This window comes from Scardinius erythrophthalmus (genome assembly GCF_964197995.2).
Source record: "Scardinius erythrophthalmus genome assembly, chromosome: 2".
NCBI lineage: Eukaryota > Metazoa > Chordata > Actinopteri > Cypriniformes > Leuciscidae > Scardinius > Scardinius erythrophthalmus.
The window spans coordinates 15446930-15467106 of record NC_138222.1 but is presented as its reverse complement, the minus strand read 5'-3'; the positions used below and the strand labels follow the sequence as shown (position 1 = coordinate 15467106).

Sequence of the window (20177 nt, the reverse complement as noted above, 5' to 3'; positions counted from 1 at the left end):
AATGATGAACTAATCATTTACAGAACATCCATAAATGATTAGCAAGTGATATACTAACATTTTATGTATGTTTTGTAAATTCCGTTAAGTCATTTACAAGTGATTAGTAAATTATTAACTAATTATTTATGAAACATGACTATGCGTTCATAAATTATTAATAAGTGATATGTTAATTATTGTATGTTTTGTTGATTCAGTTATAAGTCATTTACAATTGATTAGTAAAAATTAACTAATCATTTACAAAACATGAATGTGTTTCATAAATGTTTAATAAATAATGTTATTTTTTTTGTATGTATGTATGTATGTAGCAATTAGAGGGTGCAGAAAGTGTTGTAAATGCCTTGAATACACGTAGCCTACAGATAATTTGTAACAGGACGTAGCGTTGCCAAGTCAAGACTTACCAATTCATGATTTAATTCATGCCAAATTCGGAAATGATCACTTTACTACAGGCAATGACATATAATAATAATAATAATAATAATAATAATAATAATAATAATAATAATAATGAATATATATATTAGGGCTGTCAAAAGATTAATCACGATTAATCACATCCAAAAAAAAAGTTTGTGTTTAAATAATATATGTGTGTGTACTGTGTATAATTACATTTGTATATATAAATACACACACATATTCATATTATGTTACAGGCCAATGTGTATAAAACATCCAGACAGATGAATGTGTATCTTGACATTTCATTTGTAACAGGTAATTATCATTTGTAACAGGTAAGTGTAACACATTAGGGGATGCAGAAAGTGTTGTAAATGATTTATAACACTTTCTGCATCCCCTAATCTAAAGTGTAAACTATTCATCACTTGTAAATGTGTTACATATACATTCGTAGATAATATTCGTAGATCTTATGCCTTTTTGATTCTTGAAGTGGTAATCTACAAATTAAGTGTAACACATTTACAAGTGATGAATAGTTTACACTTTAGATTAGGGGATGCAGAAATTGTTGTAAATGATTTATTCATGCGTTTACACATCTATAACAGGTGTTGAACACTGTAGTGTGTACTGCAGTGTAAGTGCTGACTGGTGAGGGTATAGACAGCAGTCTTCTCTGAAACACATGGAGTCTAACCACTGTGCACCTGATGTAAAACATACAAAAAAGCCCTATATATATATATATATATATATATATATATATATATATATATATATATATATATATATATATATATATATATTAGGGCTGTCAAAAGATTAATCGCGATTAATCACATCCAAAATAAAAGTTTATGTTTAAATAATATATGTGTGTGTACTGTGTATAATTAAATTTGTATATATAAATACACACACATGCTTGTATATATTTAAGAAAAAATTGTCATTTTTATATAAAAAAAGTATATTTATATATAATATAAATTATATATAAATATATACAGTATATGTATGCAAATATTTCTTAAATATATACATGCATGTGTGTGTATTTATATATACAAAATAATTATACACAGTACACACACATATATTATGTAAACACAAACTTTTATTTTGGATGTGATTAATCACGATTAATCTTTTGACAGCCCTAATATATATATATATATATATATAGGGTTGTTTATATAGGGTCCATCATCTCGCCAAATAAATGAGCGAGACACGTGCAAAGAAATGTTTCATGTTTGCTAAAAATAGGTTTTGCTGGACAGAGATCAGACTGTTTTGTTCTTTTTTTTTTTAAAGGCAGCGGGCCAAATCAGTTGCCAGGCCACCGGGAATTCTTCCGGTGCTCCCGTTGGCCAGTCCAGGCCTGTTCCTTATATTGTTGCTGTGGTCTGTTTTAATCTGTTAGTAAAAGTAAACACAAACACATTTAAAAGTAACCAAATTTAATTATTCAATTTCTCATTCATACACATATGTAAACACACTCTAATGGCTAATATTCATATTATGTTACAGGCCAATGTGTATAAAACATCCAGACAGATGAATGTGTATCTTGACATTTCAAGTGATTCCTCACAATTTTAGGTTATTAAAAATCTGAATCTCAAAATTTCAATCTGTTTGCAGAAAAGCAGGTGAGTAAAATGGTAAATGTTTGTTTCAGTTCGGGAAGATACTGAGTCCAGCGGTCGCTACCGTTCCAGTCCTGACAGAAACAAAACAAATGAAAAAACATCAATACTAGCACTGTAGCAGCATCTATGATAGAAACATTAAATACAACACGAAACACACTCGACTTTCATGCATTACAGAGCAAAAACAGTAGAGACTTAAAGGTGCTGTATGTAACTTTTTCACTCCACTAAAGCATAAAATACCATAATATGTTTGCAGATATTTAGGAAATATGCTGAGTTCACATACTCGCTTCTCTGAAAAAACACTTCTACAGCCAGTTATTTTACTTTGAAATGTGCATTCTGTCTTGGAATGTCTGATTTTGTTTTGGTCTGTGTGATCTCGCCCTAGCCTGGAAATCCAGACCAAAATCTGAAAGATTAATGGTCTGGCATTGACTAATGAAAATCGGCCAGCTTGAGGGGCGGCACCAAGTATGCATTTGAAAATCTCACTGCACGCAATTGGATAACACTACGACCAATCACAACAATAAACCCCATATGCTTAGCTACCAGCGGAGCTAACTGGTAGATTAGATTCTTGCCATATCCGGTCGGCAAAACTGCAAAAACGCCCTTCTTGCAAAGTAACGATTCGAGCGCCGTCTTCTGTTCCTCTTTTAGATAAAAAGCCAAGTCTAACTCGTTCATTGTAGCGGCCAAAGGCGTTTCAAACAACTGGTGTTCATCCATAGCCATCTTGCAATGTTTATAAATGACTTCGACGTCACAGCACTGTCGTCATCTGTTTAGCTCGCCTCTGGCCTGCCTATATCAGATAACCCGATGTGATTGGTGCAGCTTGGATACAAGGGCATATTTAATGAGCATCATTACTTGACGCCAGAGTAAACTCGCTGAGCAAATTCAACTTGTGCTCTCGCGAGAACTCTGGATTTCCAGGGTAATCTTGCCCACTGCCACTTCACCCAATAGTATACCCCGGTATTCCAGTTCCAAAAACACAGCGTATTGCAGCCAGCAAACAAACTGGGTCAAAGATTGCAGATTCTACCCAAACAAAAAAGCCTTGGTATCCATCTAAAAAAATCTATGAACGAGAGCATATTAAAACGGAGATAAATCAACTCATCAACTTACGTAAGTCTCCTCGGCTTTCATTGTCAATTGTGCTTGTTCCTGTTGTGTGTCCTAAAACTGGCGGGTGGGGGAAACGACGATCTCAGATATTTAGAATTTGGACTACAGTACCTATTTTGACCACTAGCTTTCATTCTTACAGACTGCACCTTAAATGTGTGAATGTAGACTACACTATGCATTGTCATTTAATTAATAATACTAGGGCTACACGATATTGGAAAACAAACTGACATTGCAAAATTTAGTTTTTCTGCTATATATATATATATATATATATATATATATATATATATATATATATATATATATATATATATAACTCAACATTGCCAAATGTGATTGGTATGCAATAAAAAAATGCCAGGGAAGTAACAAATCACTGGATTGGTTAAAATAATAAGCAGCACAAAATATTATTTTCTCTTTTTTTAATTTGACTCCAGAGTTGAAAGTGGGCTTAAAGGGTACACGGGCTTAATGGGTACACTTACCCCTATTGATTAAAAACCTTGTAGCTCACAGTAAAGCTGTCTTTAAAGGTTTATGTTATTGTTCAAAATCATTTTCCCTACGGGGAAACTGCATGGAGTTTTTACTTCTGGAACCTGACTGATGCACTCTAAACAACAGTCATCAAGGCCTTAATTTGACATTTACACTGTTTTTTATATTCACTCCTGATAGTAAAATAAGCCACTTTAACTCTTTAAAAAGGCTCTGTCATACAAAGAAAAAAAATTCAGGACACTTGTGCTGATGGACTTAATATGAGTTAATATGAATAGTCAGCTAGTCTGAACTAGTGTTGCATGATATACTGGTACTAGAAAGGTATCATACCCTGCTTTTAAAAATGATTCCTCATTTTACTAGTACCGGTACTTTGTGAAAGACAGCGTTTAAATATAACAGCGTATATAAATACAACGTGTCACCAACGCCGCCTCAGATGCGTGCTTGTCAGCATGTGTACTTCTGCTCTTCATGGAACAACTTGCTGAAACACAGCAACTAGGGCTGGGACGATACACCTATCTCCCGATTTGATACCATCATGATACTTGGGTGCCGATACAATACGTATTGCAATATTTTTTTTTTTTTTTTTTAAGAATTGCGATTCTACAAGTATTGCGATTTGATATTGCAATTTATTACATGGCGTGGCTGAATTCCAATGTAGAATGCGGTCTGTTATTTCTGTTATTTATTCAAGACCCCTCCGCTTCGCGTCGGGGTCCTGTCCAGCGTTTATTCGCTATAACGACCGCCTCTCTATACATTATCCCTTACATATTGCAATTTTTTTAACACTGGACCATCGAAAAGTTAAATCATACATTAATACAGACTGTACATGATGTATAAGATGAGTCATATTTACAAAATCAAATCATCACATCTTTCTGACTTATTTCAGAAGCATCATACAATACAACATTCTCTTGAATAAATGATTCAATAACAAATACATTTTTTAACAGTCACTTGTCGCCACTTAGTGGCGAAACAATGTAATTGAAAAATCCATTATTTTAAGCACCAAGTTTCTATCAAAAGCTGATTTTGATCACTATCGTAGACATCAGTGTATCCAAGTACTTCTAATTTTAACCCTCTGAGGTCGACAAACGCGCCCCCGCGTTTTGCTGGATTTTCTTCACATTGTAGCACTATAAACTTAAATTACTCCGTCATTTATGGTCATACAGAAAAAAGAAATATAAAAAAAGAATCTGTGATATTTCTACTTTTGTATGTGTCCACTTACAATCAAATCCAAACATTGTGCTTTTGTAAAATAAAGAAAATAAACAGGGTGTGTGTTCTGCCTCTCCGTCGCGGTGAACTTTTTTTTTTCTTGAGCACGTCTATAAACTGAAACAAAACTCAGCGAATACTTGTCACACATTTATGAGCCATAGCCTATACCTTTATAAACATTTAAGTGTGTACTTTTAAATGATCGGATTCAAACTGAAAACAAATATTCTCTGTTTAAGTAATTTGTATAAAACCAACAAGATGTCCAGCTTCTCAAACGCTTCCTAAATATTTTTAATTTGAACACGCCCACTCGCGCAAAAGAGATTCACATGCAAATCTCCACATGGAACACGAACGCGCTCGTTACCTCAAAAACAAAGCAGCAAAACACTTCACAAGTCTCTGCTTTTCGTCGAGTTTGAAAGGCGCACCGTGAGCTTACATTGGATTTAGGCTACCTCAGAGGAAGAAGAATGCGATTTGAAGACAAGAAAGATGTAAGGTAAGAAATTCTTACATATTAGTTTGTTATTGTTGCATAAATTTCACATTGCAGTTGAACTGTTGCTAGATATGGTGAATATTATAATATTTAGACCCGTGTTTACTGTTACTGTGTTTGTGGATATCTGCTCAAACGTAGATATGTATATGGTAACCATAATGTTTTATATTTGAGCGCGATCGCGTTTGAATGTTTCATATTTGATACATCCGAAAAGCAAAACGCACCAAACGGCTTCATGTTTTTACTATTATCTCATTTCATATCATCATAACGAATGGAAACATTTGAAGTAACATGATAATCAATATATTTTTCTCTAGCTTAGTTGTTACTGAAATATTTTGGAAGATTTATAGGCTGCTATGGTTATTGTTATTATTATTTTATGCAGCACTGCGCATAGCCTATGCCTACAAGGCACAACAAACCTGGTGTTCATTATATTATATATTGTTGGAAACGGGTGTGTGTGTGTGTGTGTGTGTGTGTGTGTGTGTGTGTGTGTGTGTGTATTCTGTGAATTTTAAAAAGCAATTTTAACCAGAAAAATCTAAAATGTATTCCCAAAATCATGCAGGCCTTTCTCTTGATATCAGTATGTTCACTTTTTTTTTTTTCAGGGCCCACATGCCACTCCTGCTGACTTCAACATTCTCTTGAGTCTCTGTACATCAGTGGTTCTCAACCTTTTTTGGGCCAGCGCCCCCTATCCAATATCCAGGTCCCTGAACGCCCCCCACCCCCAAACTACTGAGCGAGCAGGAATGAGTGAGAGTTAATAGATGAAATAAGTGCAAAATTGTCTTTTGTTAATACAACTGAACTATACTCAACAGTGATTCACCCCCCCCCCCCCCCCAGTATTTCTCACAGGATTTTGGTAAATCTGTGGTGAGTGGACCTCAGGCCTTCTAGGGGGGTCCGGGGGCATGCCCCCCCGTAAGAAAATTTTGTGCATTTTAATGTTAAATTCATCAATCTGGTGCACTTTGAGAGTTCAAAATTAAAAGTGCCAACCCATATTCAGTGTACAAAGAAAAATTTAAACCTCTTTTAGTTGTGTCTGTCTACATTACACTACTACATAATAATAGTTATAAAATTAATCCCATGACAGTAATAGCCATATATTGTAAAACAAATGCACTGAAAAATAAAGGACGATCATTAAAGTGGTAATGTTTGCACTTAGGTTTTATTACGCATTTAGAAGAGTATTGCAAGAAGCTGCTTACATTAACCTTACTTTCGAAAAATAAATAATATGGAAGTAAAATAATCTCAAATGTTTTTGAAACAAAAAGCCTGTTGAATTGCACTACTTGAAAAATAATAGGCATTGCATTAACCATGCTTGCATTTTAATGCATTGTTTTTTTAGGGCTTGCATTTTTATGGGCTGAAATTCAACATGGTTGAATATTTAAGCTGTGAATATTTCAATTAAAAACATTTCAAACACATTTTCATTATTAAAAATTCAATAATCCATATTCACCTTTCATATTTCACTTCCAAAATATTCAAACTGTTTAAAAATACAACCTATAATATTCAACAGGCAATTTTCGGTCCATTTTATTTCGCTTCCACAAATTCGCTTCCACAAATTCAGTGGTTCAAATTCGACAGTAAATTCAACGGAACTGCAGGAAAACCAATAGATTATCGAGCATACTCTCCATCTGCTGTTAGTCAATCTCACCAGCAGGGGGTGCAAAAGCACGTGTTGTTGACGAAGACCAGCAACTGTTAGAGCAAGCCATTCATTCATTAAACTCATTTAACAGCAATGTAAGTGTATTTGTGATTATTATGACGGCGGTTTTATGTTAAATTCAGTGTCTTCACGGTTACTTTCCCTGTGTAGCCTACAATCATCTTTCTCTACCGTGAACAAGATAGGCTAATGTTATTCCCCGATGCGGATACGCAGATCCAATGTTACATTTTTGAGGTTGACGTATATTTCTCTTGGTTGTTTAGTTGCCTTAACTTTATATTGTGGCGATGTGCTGCATGCAAGCTATTAGGGTTTCCCTCAAAACGTCAGGATTCCCCTGCTGGACATATAAAACGCTTAACGTGGCTTAATGGACTAATTACAGTGATATAAAAGACCAAACTCGCAGGCAAGCAGATTGACTCAGAATAACGCACAAAGTTTAATGCTGAGCGTTTCCCAGTGATAGACTGGCATAAAGTTGGCTTGACGTTTGACATTCGCACATTTAGGGACCGTCTCTAAAGTGTATACGTCTTTGTTATACACGTTTCAAACTTCAATATCATTTGAATAGAACGACTTACAGTCATAAAACCAACTGTAAAGTGTTCATGTGGTGCCAGGCATAATGCGCCACCTTTGGATTTTTGATATTTATTCAAATAAATTAAAGTTTGCTATTGAAGTTAGAAACGTGTATGCCAATGTTGTAAGCAACTTTTGAGACGGTCCCTAAATGTGCGAATGTCCAAATGTCAAGCCAATTTTACATTTATTAGGCTACATTTAGTCATTTATTTAGCAGACGCTTTTATCCAAAGCGATTTACAGTTAAACTAACAATAGAAGGACAACAATATGCAAGTACTATGACTCTTCACAGTTTAAGCTAATGCAACGTACTACTCTCTCTCTCTCTTTCCACACACACACACACACACACACACACTCACACACACACACACACGTGTGTGTGTGTGTGTGTGTGTGTGTGTGGAGAGAGAGAGAGAAAAGAAAGTGTTAATGATCAAGTGTTGATTTTATGCCAGTATATCACGAAACGCTCTGCATGAAACTTTGCGCGTTACGTTCATATTCTTAGTCCATAGTAGCCTACATCCCCATAAAGGTGCGAGTTTGGTCTTTCATATCACTGTATTAGTCCATAGCGTTTTGCCCCGACAGAAGGGGAATCCTTGAGTGTGAGGTATTGAGGGAAACCGATTATAATCCTGTTCATGTAGGTAGAGAAAGCTGATAACATGTAGGCTACAAAATGTAACAATGAAGTTATTGAATGAAACATAAACACAGCTTTTGTGTCTTTATCATCTTTTCCACATATACTAATCATTTTCATTTTATGAATGAATGGCTTGCTCTAACTGTTGCTGGTCTTCGTCAACAACACATGCTTTTGCACCCCCTGCTGGTGAGGTTGACTAACAGCAGATGGATAGTATGCTCGATAATCTATTGCTTTTCCTGCAGTTCCGTTGAATTTACTGTCGAATTTGAACCACTGAATTTGTGGAAGCGAATTTGTGGAAGCGAAATAAAATGGACCGAAAATTGCCTGTTGAATATTATAGGTTGTATTTTTAAACAGTTTGAATATTTTGGAAGTGAAATATGAAAGGTGAATATGGATTATGGAATTTTTAATAATGAAAATGTGTTTGAAATGTTTTTAATTTAAATATTCACAGCTTAAATATTCAACCATGTTGAATTTCAGCCCATAAAAATGCAAGCCCTAAAAATACAATGCATTAAAATGCAAGCATGGTTAATGCAATGCCTATTATTTTTCAAGTAGTGCAATTCAACAGGCTTTTTGTTTCAAAAACATTTGAGATTATTTTACTTCCATAAATAAATAAAATCTTGATTTTTCATGAAAAATTATGTTAGAATTGTAGGCCTAAAATACCATGGTATCAGCTTGTTTTCTTGTTTTCTTTCTTGTTTTGTTTTCTGGTATAATTAATACAATTACAATTAATTTGGTTTGTTGTGATTAATTTGTGTTCATAATCAGTAAAAAAAATCTTCTAACAAGAATAAACACATATGAACAATTACATTATTATTGTATTATTAATTATTTGTATATCTTGAAACTACCCAAGCAGTGTTTCCTGCTCAGATGTGATGGCGGAATGAATACATTACTAAAATGTGATTGCAGAATATATTTAAATTATCCATCAAATTGTTATTTTCTCCTTACTGTGAGTTAATAATGCCTGACCAGTAAATTACTTGGTGAACAAAGAAAACATTTTGGCATTTGGGATTTGAATTAGTTAATGCCTAAAAATGTAAAAGTTTTACCTTATAAATAGAATACAGTTTAATTAATTTTAAAATTCGTCGCCAGAGTGAATGGGAACATGATTTATTTAAAATATTTGAAAAAATATGTGTTTCTTAAGTCAATACTTTTTAATGGCTTGTCAACTTTCCATACCTTTGATTCTAGTACTGTAAGTGCTGGATTCTCAGCACCACCGGATTGTTGTCAGCGCCAAACACATTTTTGAGCTCGTGAATGCTGATTCTTATCAGCGCTGGATTCTAGTCAGTGCTTGAGCGCTGGTCTATGACTGGAAAAATAATAGAGTCGTTGCAAAAGTAACGATAGGCTACATGTCGCATAAAACTGGAAGATTTTAGAATGTTAGGCATTCTAAACTTTTGAATAAGAAATAATATCAAGTCGTCAAAATACAACTCGTCATAACTCCTCGAATCACAACAAGCGCGCGCGCGCAGTGAGAACACTCACAGCATATACACAACTTGACTGCACATCATGTTTTTTACATTATTGATACTGCTTTCAATCGTAATGCAATAGAAATGAACACAAAAAACATGCCTAGTGCCTACCTACTACACTGACGGTGGACTTGCGGTCAGAGCGGGTGCGGACAAATGTTTTTTTGTTTTGTTTTTTTAGCGCTGCTGAGGTATTCTTTCATGCGCACCATAGATGCGCACAATATGATATCACACTCTGCGCAATGCGCATGTTTTACAACATAATTTAACAAAAACATAGTCCTAACGCTTTTTAAATAGCCCACTTACAGTGTTTATTACAACTACTAAATGCTTAAAATGAAAAAATTAAAAAATTTGTGAACGCCCCCCATTAACACGTGAACGCCCCCCTTTCAAAAATCTTGCTTCCAACGCCCCCCGTTGTTCTCTGAACGCCCCCGTTGAGAACCACTACTGTACATGAACCTGGTAAAGTGAAAATCAAACACCTTGGAAATGAAAGGTATGTACAATGTTTTTAGGAATGGCACAAAGGTCTCTGTCTTTGGATCATTGGTTTCAATGAGTGCTTTTTTGTCATTTGTTGTGTATCTTTGGATTATGTTGTGTTGTAAATAAATCAAACAATCTAAAACCACGAAATTGTAAATTTCACAAACCACGCATAAATGTCATTATCTCAAAACTACAAACTTTTACACACATGCTGCTGATATACAGATATCACTCTACAGATAAGGCGTTGTCAGGAAAATTCGTCTCGCGGTCCTACCCCAAAGCAACAAATAAAATAAAATTCCTTATCAAAATTTATAAGGAAAGACAAGTATTTTGTTTAGGCTTGGCTTGTAGGGAATTCCAAACCTGCGTATATTCTAACGCACACATAACTATAGAACCCATTCTAAATGCTCATGTGAACGCCATCAGCGTTTCTCACAGGTTCGTGTTTAAAGTCTGTGTAGAGAGAATGGTGTCGTCTTAGCGGCCCCTAATTTAATAACAAATGATCATTGCGACGGAACCAAATCAATTAAAACTAACTTTAGATGGAAATAACTTAACTCTGCTGTAAAGCCGAAACAATCTCTGTTACCTTAAATTATACGCTTATCTCTGTAAAGCTGCTTTGAGACAATCTACATTGTTAAAAGCGCTATATAAATGAAGATGACTTGACTTGACTTGATATATTATTGTAGCAGAGTTTGTGCTGAATACAGTGTAATTAGACTTTAGCCATGAAAATGTCACAAGTAACAGAAATAAGCACAAATGTCAGAGCATGTCAGAACACCTCCAGGGCCCAGAAAACAGCTCAGACCCCAGAGGGTTAATCTCATATAGGATGCGTTTCTTCGAGTTAAATAATGCGCTAGCAAAGTGCTCCAGTTTACCGGTGTTCATTCAGCGCGCAGCTCAAACAGCAATGCACGACAAATAATAACTCTGATTGGGATATTACATAACATGAGAACACTATTTTATTAAATCGTTATGAATTCATTGGGTTTAGTTGCCGTTAGGGCTGGGAGAAAAAAATCGAGTCACCTAGCTATCGCAATTTAAGACTGATCTCGATTCAAACACCCACGCGATCTTTTTTCAATTCGTCTGTCTATTAAACTTTGACAAAATCATATCGCAACATTCAAAGCTGTGTTGGCACTGCCGCTTACCCGGAGAGAGTTGTCATGAAACAGCTTCACAAACAGTCTTTTCAACCTCATAATATCATTATTTCTGTGATGCAATTGTTAAAGTTTGCCGCATTTAAGTTACGGTGTTGCCTGTGTACTGTCATGTAACTGTCATTGAAGCACTTCTGACACACGGTACCTTAATAAAAGTGTAGGTAAAACAAATATTGTTGAGTGGTTGTTTTTACTAGAGTTTAAGGATGGCCCATTACTCTCGAGGGAAAATGATGGTTGAGATGGCTTTGAAACGCAGACATCAATGTGAAGGTAAGAAATTGTGTAAAACAAAAGATGCATTAGACAAACGTTAGATCGCGATCTACTTCATTTAGCTAGCTAGCAGCCTATAGCATATGCTAAAGTTAGTCAGTTATCTAATGAATACCAAACTGTTCCATATAAAAGGCACTATAAACAAGCAGAGACTAAATAACTTGCCAGCAATAAGTAAGTTGGTGTAAATAATCTCAAATAAATGTTTGTATTTATTTTTTGCTTTTCATAATGCAGATTATTCCCTCAGTGACAGCAGCAGTGAGTTAGACAGACTGCACGACACGAGTGGAGTCGAATGCATTTAGAATGCTGTATGGTCACGCATAAAAACAGCTTGCAATTAAATCCATATCCTACCTTTTCTTGTAACCTGATAAAATCCATGGTAATGAACGTCATATCGGAGATGTTTAATCCACAAACATTCTGAGCATTATTCCTTGATGGCGTTCACATCAATCCACAAGTCCTTTAAAGGCGATTTTCATTTGATGTAAAAGCAATTATATCCTTTTACGTTAGCAAACGCAATAAATAATAATTGGTTGCAAAACGGTATCCACCGACATGTATAGCTTTTTGTCTGGTTGTCAGCTACGTCAGAAAAACAAATAATACAAATTACTCCATGCTATAGCATTTGAGATTGGCCAATCAAATCCACCAGTCAGAGAGCTGTCATTAAAGCATTGTAGCCAAACTTAACCCTTGATTAACCAGTGGCACTAACTTGTAGGCCTGATAATTTGTTAAAATAGACATTGACTAATCAAATAACCTATTGGTAAAAACAAAAGTTTGCTGGACCTACGTGTATTCGATATATATAAAATATTATTTCCTATTCAAATTTCCCTCGATGCCTTATTTTTATTATTGTTGTTGTTATTACTATTATTAAATTTGCTCTATTCTTTTCAGTTCCTTGTGGCGATATTCCTTGCAGTCCGGACGCACCGCAAACAAAAAAAAATTATCGTTCTGGACAGTGGTAGGCATTTTCCCAATTTGATAACATTGACATTAATTAATCAAATATTTGAAGAATATTTCATGTTCATGTTCCATATTTTTCCATGCATGTTTCTAATTGTGTATTTGTTCTGTTCATTTCAGTTACTTATGGCGATATTGATTGTGATCCAGCACCCAACTCAAAAACATGGACAGTTCTTGATAGTTGTCTGGATATTAGTTTCCCAGAGTTTGGTTCTGATGAGCTGTTCTGCAGCACACCTGACACCACGCTTGATGCTCTTATGGAGTTTCACCTCGCTCCAGCTCCAGCTCTACTGCCAGGGCCCACCCTCGTTCCACTGCCAGCACCAGAGCCCACCCTCGTTCCACTGCCAGCACCAGAGTCAACCCTCACTCCACTGCCAGCACCAGAGTCCACCCTCGCTCCAGTTACAACTCTACTGCCAGAGCCCACAATCGCTCCACTGCCAGCACCAGAGTCCACCCTCGCTCCAGTTACAACTATACTGCCAGAGTCCACCCTCGCTCCACTGCCAGCACCAGAGTCCACCCTCGCTCCACTGCCAGCACCAGAGTCAACCCTCACTCCAATGCCAGCACCAGAGTCCACCCTCGCTCCAGTTACAACTCTACTGCCAGAGCCCACCCTCGCTCCAGCTCCAGCTCTACTGCCAGGGCCCACCCTCGTTCCACTGCCAGCACCAGAGCCCACCCTCGTTCCACTGCCAGCACCAGAGTCAACCCTCACTCCACTGCCAGCACCAGAGTCCACCCTCGCTCCAGTTACAACTCTACTGCCAGAGTCCACCCTCGCTCCACTGCCAGCACCAGAGTCCACCCTCGCTCCACTGCCAGCACCAGAGTCAACCCTCACTCCACTGCCAGCACCAGAGTCCACCCTCGCTCCAGTTACAACTCTACTGCCAGAGCCCACCCTCGCTCCACTGCCAGCACCAGAGCCCACCCTCGCTCCACTGCCAGCACCAGAGCCCACCCTCGCTTCACTGCCAGCACCAGAGTCCACCCTCGCTCCACTGCCAGCGCCAGAGTCCACCCTCGCTTCACTGCCAGCGCCAGAGTCCACCCTCGCTCCACTGCCAGCACCAGAGCCCACCCTCGCTCCACTGCCAGCACCAGAGTCCACCCTCGCTCCACTGCCAGCAACAGAGTCCACCCTCGCTCCACTGCCAGCACCAGAGTCCACCCTCGCTCCACTGCCAGCACCAGAGTCAACCCTCACTCCACTGCCAGCACCAGAGTCCACCCTCGCTCCAGTTACAACTCTACTGCCAGAGTCCACCCTCGCTCCACTGCCAGCACCAGAGTCCACCCTCGCTCCACTGCCAGCACCAGAGTCAACCCTCACTACACTGCCAGCACCAGAGTCCACCCTCGCTCCAGTTACAACTCTACTGCCAGAGCCCATCCTCGCTCCACTGCCAGCACCAGAGTCCACCCTCGCTCCACTGCCAGCACCAGAGCCCACCCTCGCTTCACTGCCAGCACCAGAGTCCACCCTCGCTCCACTGCCAGCGCCAGAGTCCACCCTCGCTTCACTGCCAGCGCCAGAGTCCACCCTCGCTCCACTGCCAGCACCAGAGTCCACCCTCGCTCCACTGCCAGCACCAGAGTCCACCCTCGCTCCACTGCCAGCACCAGAGTCCAGCCGCACTCCAGCCACAGCCCCACCAATGAGAGATCCGTGTAAATGCAGAAGAAAATGCACAGACAAATTTAGTGAGGAGAGGCGTAAGGAGATCTGGAAGAGGTACTGGGACATCAGCTACACAGACAAACGTGCATTCATGTTCCACAGTGTCAGCCAGCTACCAACAGCAAAAGTTTGTGGGGATGGAAAAACAAGTCGACGGGGCAGGTCCTTTGTTTACAGACTAAAGAATGCAGATCAGGTCCCACAGCAGGTCTGTAAAACTTTTTTTTTGGCCACTTTGGGGTACCACCGGCGAATGACAGTCTGGTCCTCTCTGTGATGGGGAATGAGATAGGGAATGATGCGATCACAAGAGACCAAAGAGCAAGACATACACCATCCAACAAGCAGGACATGCAGCCTTTTTACGACCACATTGAATCATTCCACCCATCAGTGAGCCACTACCGAAGAGAGCATGCCCCACATCGTCGCTACCTCCCTAGCGACATTAACATCAAGCTCATGTATGCTGATTATTTGGAAAAAGGCAACAGCTGCTCCTATGAAAGCTACCGCAAAGCTGTAAAACAAAAGAACATCAGCTTTGCAAAGCTTGGAGAGGAGGAATGTGAGGAGTGCGTACTGCAGGATCAGCACATGAAAAATGACCATGATGGGGATGGCCATGACATGGACTACTTGCAGTGCCAGAGGTGGCGTGGACATAAAGAGTCTGCCGTGCAGAGCTGAATAATATACCAGGCTGATGCAGAGAAGGACTGGCCAGAGGACACATTGGTGAAGAGTGTGGACCTTCAAAAACCTGGTTTGAAAACATCAATCTTCACAAAATGCATTGTGGCATTCCATGAGACCTTTGCTTCTTTAGGCAATAAAAAAAATAAAAACAACACCATCTCTGTGGTCTGGCATGAGGGCACGGCAGGACGAAGAGCAGCAGAGATCACCTCGGCCTATGTGACAGCACTAAAAAAAGAAAGGGACATATGCCACTGCATCTTCTGGGTGGACAACTGTTCTGCCCAAAATAAGAACTGGTGCTTGCTATCCTCCCTCGTCTGCCTTGTAAATGGTGATACCACCTCCATGGAGGATATAACTTTGAAATACTTTGAAAAGGGACACACGTTCATGAGTGCTGACAGTTTTCACCATGGTGTCGAGCTGGAGATGAAAAATCGACCTGGTGGTGTGCTGTATGACTTTGAGGATTTTGTGAGTGTTGTGGCAAGTTCAAACTCCAGGAAGGTGGAAGTGGTTGAAATGAAGAATGAAGATGTGCTGGATTGGAAGGATGGGCACTCCTGTGTGAAGATCAAGAAGGCATCAAAGTTGGGCAAGATGTCAGTGATCCAGTTGCGACGTGGCTCTAGGAGCCTGTTCTTCAAACTAAACCATGCAGATGCTCACTTTACCGAGTTGGACTTCCTCCGGGCTAAGTTCGAGCTGAAGGTTCCCTCTCTCCTGAGACCACATGCCCGGGGGATTGAAGAGGCTAAAAAGAACGACATAATCGGAAAACTATGTCCTTTTAAGCCCCCAAACACGAGGGCTTTCTGGTGTTCACTGCCTGTAAGCAAAGTTGTGGAGGATGAGGAGTGAGAACACCCTAAAACAACATTAAACTAATTCAGGATTCCAAGTTCACACACTTGTACATGATTTACTCTTATTCCCATTCCATACATTTTAAATTTGTACATGATTCGTTGTTCTATCTGCTGTATCTTTGTTTTACATCTTGTTATATCTTTGCATTCCATTAAATTAATATGTTTACTATATGAAATATGCTTATCTTGTATTCATATGATTCAGTGTCACCTCTCTGCAGTCAACCTGTTAGTTTTACTGCACACAAGATACTCTTTACTGCTATGGGGGTATTGTGTAATGTCTAATTAATTAATAATGCCATCAGGGTGCAACCAAATCAGAGGATAGCAATAAGTAGATGGCTAAAACTAATTGTAAATCATCCAAAATAATCAATCAATCAATCATTTTATTTCTAAAGCACATTTTAAAACAACACGTGTTGATCGAAGTGCTTTACAGACCCAACCTTAAATAACATACACAAACAAACCATAAAACACAATATTGGTGTTACTATAATGATTTTGTAAATGGTGATCAGCAATCAAATATTGATAATTTTTAAGTTACTGCCTTTTGCCTCGGTATGACTTCTCACTTTTTGCAGACAATACAAAGGCAGAGTAACTTCAAAATTGGGGTCAACGGTCAAGTTTGAACTAAAAACATTTTTATGTAGATAATTTTCATTACTAAAAAATTTAATTGCCAGATTTCCAGTTTCCTACCTATAATTAATTTGGCTGGACAACTAAAAAACTTTAAAGTCATTTTTCTCAGTTCCACACTCTAGCGACTTAAGGTCTTTTGCCTTTGTAGGGCAGAGTAGGCCTATGTGTAAACAAAAAAATATAAAGAACAAAAGAATATAAGCTCAAGCAGCGCAAACGGAAAAAAAACGCCTAATAAAGCAGAGTAGCAGATTGCGCCATAGTTATCGTACAGAACGTACACATACACTCGAGTCAGCATATGATTATCGTGTTTATATTTTTTCACGTTTATGTTGAGAAAAACAATAAGTAACCTCATTTTCGACTAGTAATTCCAAACTTCGCGAGGCAGACGACGACATTATGATCAAATACAAACAACTTGTTAAACACGCGCCACAGTGCCATCCAGTGCATTTAATTATAACTGCGAGTTAGTGCTTGAGATTTATCAGGGATTCACTGCATTTACAACCCGCAAAGTATTTACGGCTTCATAAATTCGATAAAATTCGAATAGTATTTTATTTTTCTAATAATAATTACAGATCGAATATTCGAAAATTCAAATATTCGTGCACATCCCTATTTTCAATTACTTCTCTGGTTTTAGTTTTTTGTTGTGGTATCGGTTCAGTAGTAGTATTGAGATATTTTATTTAGGTATCATATCGAAGTCATAATTGGTATCATGACAACACTAGTCTGAACTAACTTTAGTATAAAATGACTCACTGCAGTATAAGATTACCACCCAGATAGCACCGACTATTTGATGTGCATTTTACATCTGGAAGACGTATTCTTAAGAGTCTTTGCTCATCTGCAATACGTCTATAGGACGTTTCCTGTCAGATGTCAAATAGACGCAAGATGTCAGTTTAACATACATTCTAAATCATTACATCTTAAAGACATCTTCTAAACGTCTATTTGACATCTGACAGGAAACGTCCTATAGACGTATTGCAGATGAGCAAACACTATTAAAAATACGTCTTCCAGATGTAAAATGCACATCAAATAGTCGGTGCTATCTCACAAAAGTGATGTTTGAAATCAACCGTACTGACCATTTTAGCTGTGTGTCAGGCTCTCCTGGTGAACTGGTCCAGAGGTGAACAGGTTTACAGCTGTATAACAGAGAAATACAGTATAAAACCACATCTACAAATCACATAACCGTATATAATCTCAACCATAAAAATTGTCACACACAGCTTAATGTATTTAAGCTTTAAACTAGATTTCAAAAGCAACATTACAGTGTAAAAATATCAATGATGAAGAAAACAAAATAAATTATATACTCATTTCATAGTTTAACGCTTGAAATTGTCATGAAAACAATGTATTTTGATTTGGGCATGATTATGGGCTGGACATTATTGACATTAACTTTTAAATGGATTTAAACTTAATACATCATAAAATATATGATAAAGCTTTACATTATTTCAGCTTTGTATATGTCATAAACAGTGTGTAAATATAGCAATTATGCCTTCAATGATGCGGTTCATATGAAATTGTGTACAAAAGTTTATATATCAGCAAACGTTTTTGTGCATTTATTGTATGATATTACATACAGCTGTAAATATTCATATGTTTATATATATATATATATATATATATATATATATATATATATATATATATATATATATATATATAATAACACTATACTGCTGGTGAGTCGTGTTATGATCACGTGACTGTTAACTTTAGGTTTGTAGGAAAAAAAATGCGATATCATCACTCACCACTTAGGGAATGACAAAGTACATGATTAAGAAAAACATTACATCAAACACCAGAAACATCCAGAAATCAAACCAATAGGAATGTTTCGGCAGAGACGGCAGAACGCCACTTGTGTCCTCCATTATCATACACACTTCCCTTCTTTTCCGGCTTTATTCATCGTGTCACACACATTTCCTTCTGGCGCTTTTCACAATAAAAGTCCGCGAAAACCCTCACAATTGCAAGGGAGAGTGTATGACTTGACAAGTGTATTACAAATTATGACGCAGAATATTTATTCAGAATTTAATTACGATTAAACATTATTTTTGAATGGAGTTCGTGTAAGAGACATTATGTTCATTTAAGCGCTATGAACATTCACATAAATGCCAACTCTCACACATTCACCGTGAGATGGTGAGACTCACGCAATTCGCTCTGTGCACAAAATGGCGACCGTTGACGTTTCGAACTTGAGTGTGTGGGCCAGTACTTCCGGTGAAAACTTCCGGTGATCTGACAGCCAGAGCGGGAGACAACAGCGACCGAGGTCCATTACCACAGCGATATTTTTCACATTGAGTGTTTTTAGGATTCAAGAGAGGTGACTTGCCTTTCAGAGGGTGACAGCCTCAGCACTTGATTGTTGTGTGCCGTTATGTACCATGTCGTCACGTTATAACAGAGAAGTCAGCTTTCATGCATTCCCCGTTGACGCTGCGGAACGGGCATGAGTGGATACAGAAGATCCGGAGGGGTGACTTCAACCCGACCAAATTTTTAAATGCAGAATTTTCAGTGTATTTCACCTGTGCGTTTCTATGCTTTCTATTACTGCATTTATTTTGTGCAAGTGAGATGAGTAAAGACCATCTGTTTAATAAATCATTATCTGTCTGGTGTTTATATGCAGCACATACAGTATTTTTCTACGTGTGTAAAATATACACAAACTTACCCATACATTTTTTTGTGGTACCTACAGTTAAAAATGCAAAATATGTGATAATAATATTGATCGAGCGATTGATGTAAGTAAAAATATATGCGCAGAATTGAGAAAATAGTATTTATGGAGATAAATTGTAGGCAGCCTATCACAGGGCAAACATGTGAATGTTCACGGTGCATTTTATGCAAACAACTCTAATCGTAGTTATAACTCTATTGGGTCATTGACGAATAAGGTTTTTAAAAGTGTAAAAAAAAAATAGAATGGAGATATAACTATATTTGAAACCATTTTTTAGTTTACTTAGTTTTTTTTAGTTTAAGATTTTGTGGTTTGTACAATCAATTAACACTGTTTTTTGTCATTTTTTACAAGATGGAAAAAATCTCACCAAAAAGTCATTGGTTTAACCACTGATTTGAAAGTTAAAAACGGATTTGACATTGATGTTGAGATAGTATATAGTGTGTACCACAGAAGAAATTAAAACAAATTATCACTGATCTCA

General features: G+C 37.6%; 1 long non-coding RNA gene across 1 annotated transcript; it reads right to left on the bottom strand.

The window, feature by feature from the left end:
- Positions 1 to 1872: 1872 nt before the first annotated feature.
- On the bottom strand, positions 1873 to 18895 carry LOC308682573. Its single transcript, XR_014029164.1, has 3 exons — positions 18732 to 18895; positions 18039 to 18098; positions 1873 to 2152 (listed from the first exon to the last, which is right to left on the bottom strand). It is a non-coding gene; the product is annotated as an uncharacterized lncRNA (long non-coding RNA).
- Between the last annotated feature and the right edge of the window lie 1282 nt (positions 18896 to 20177).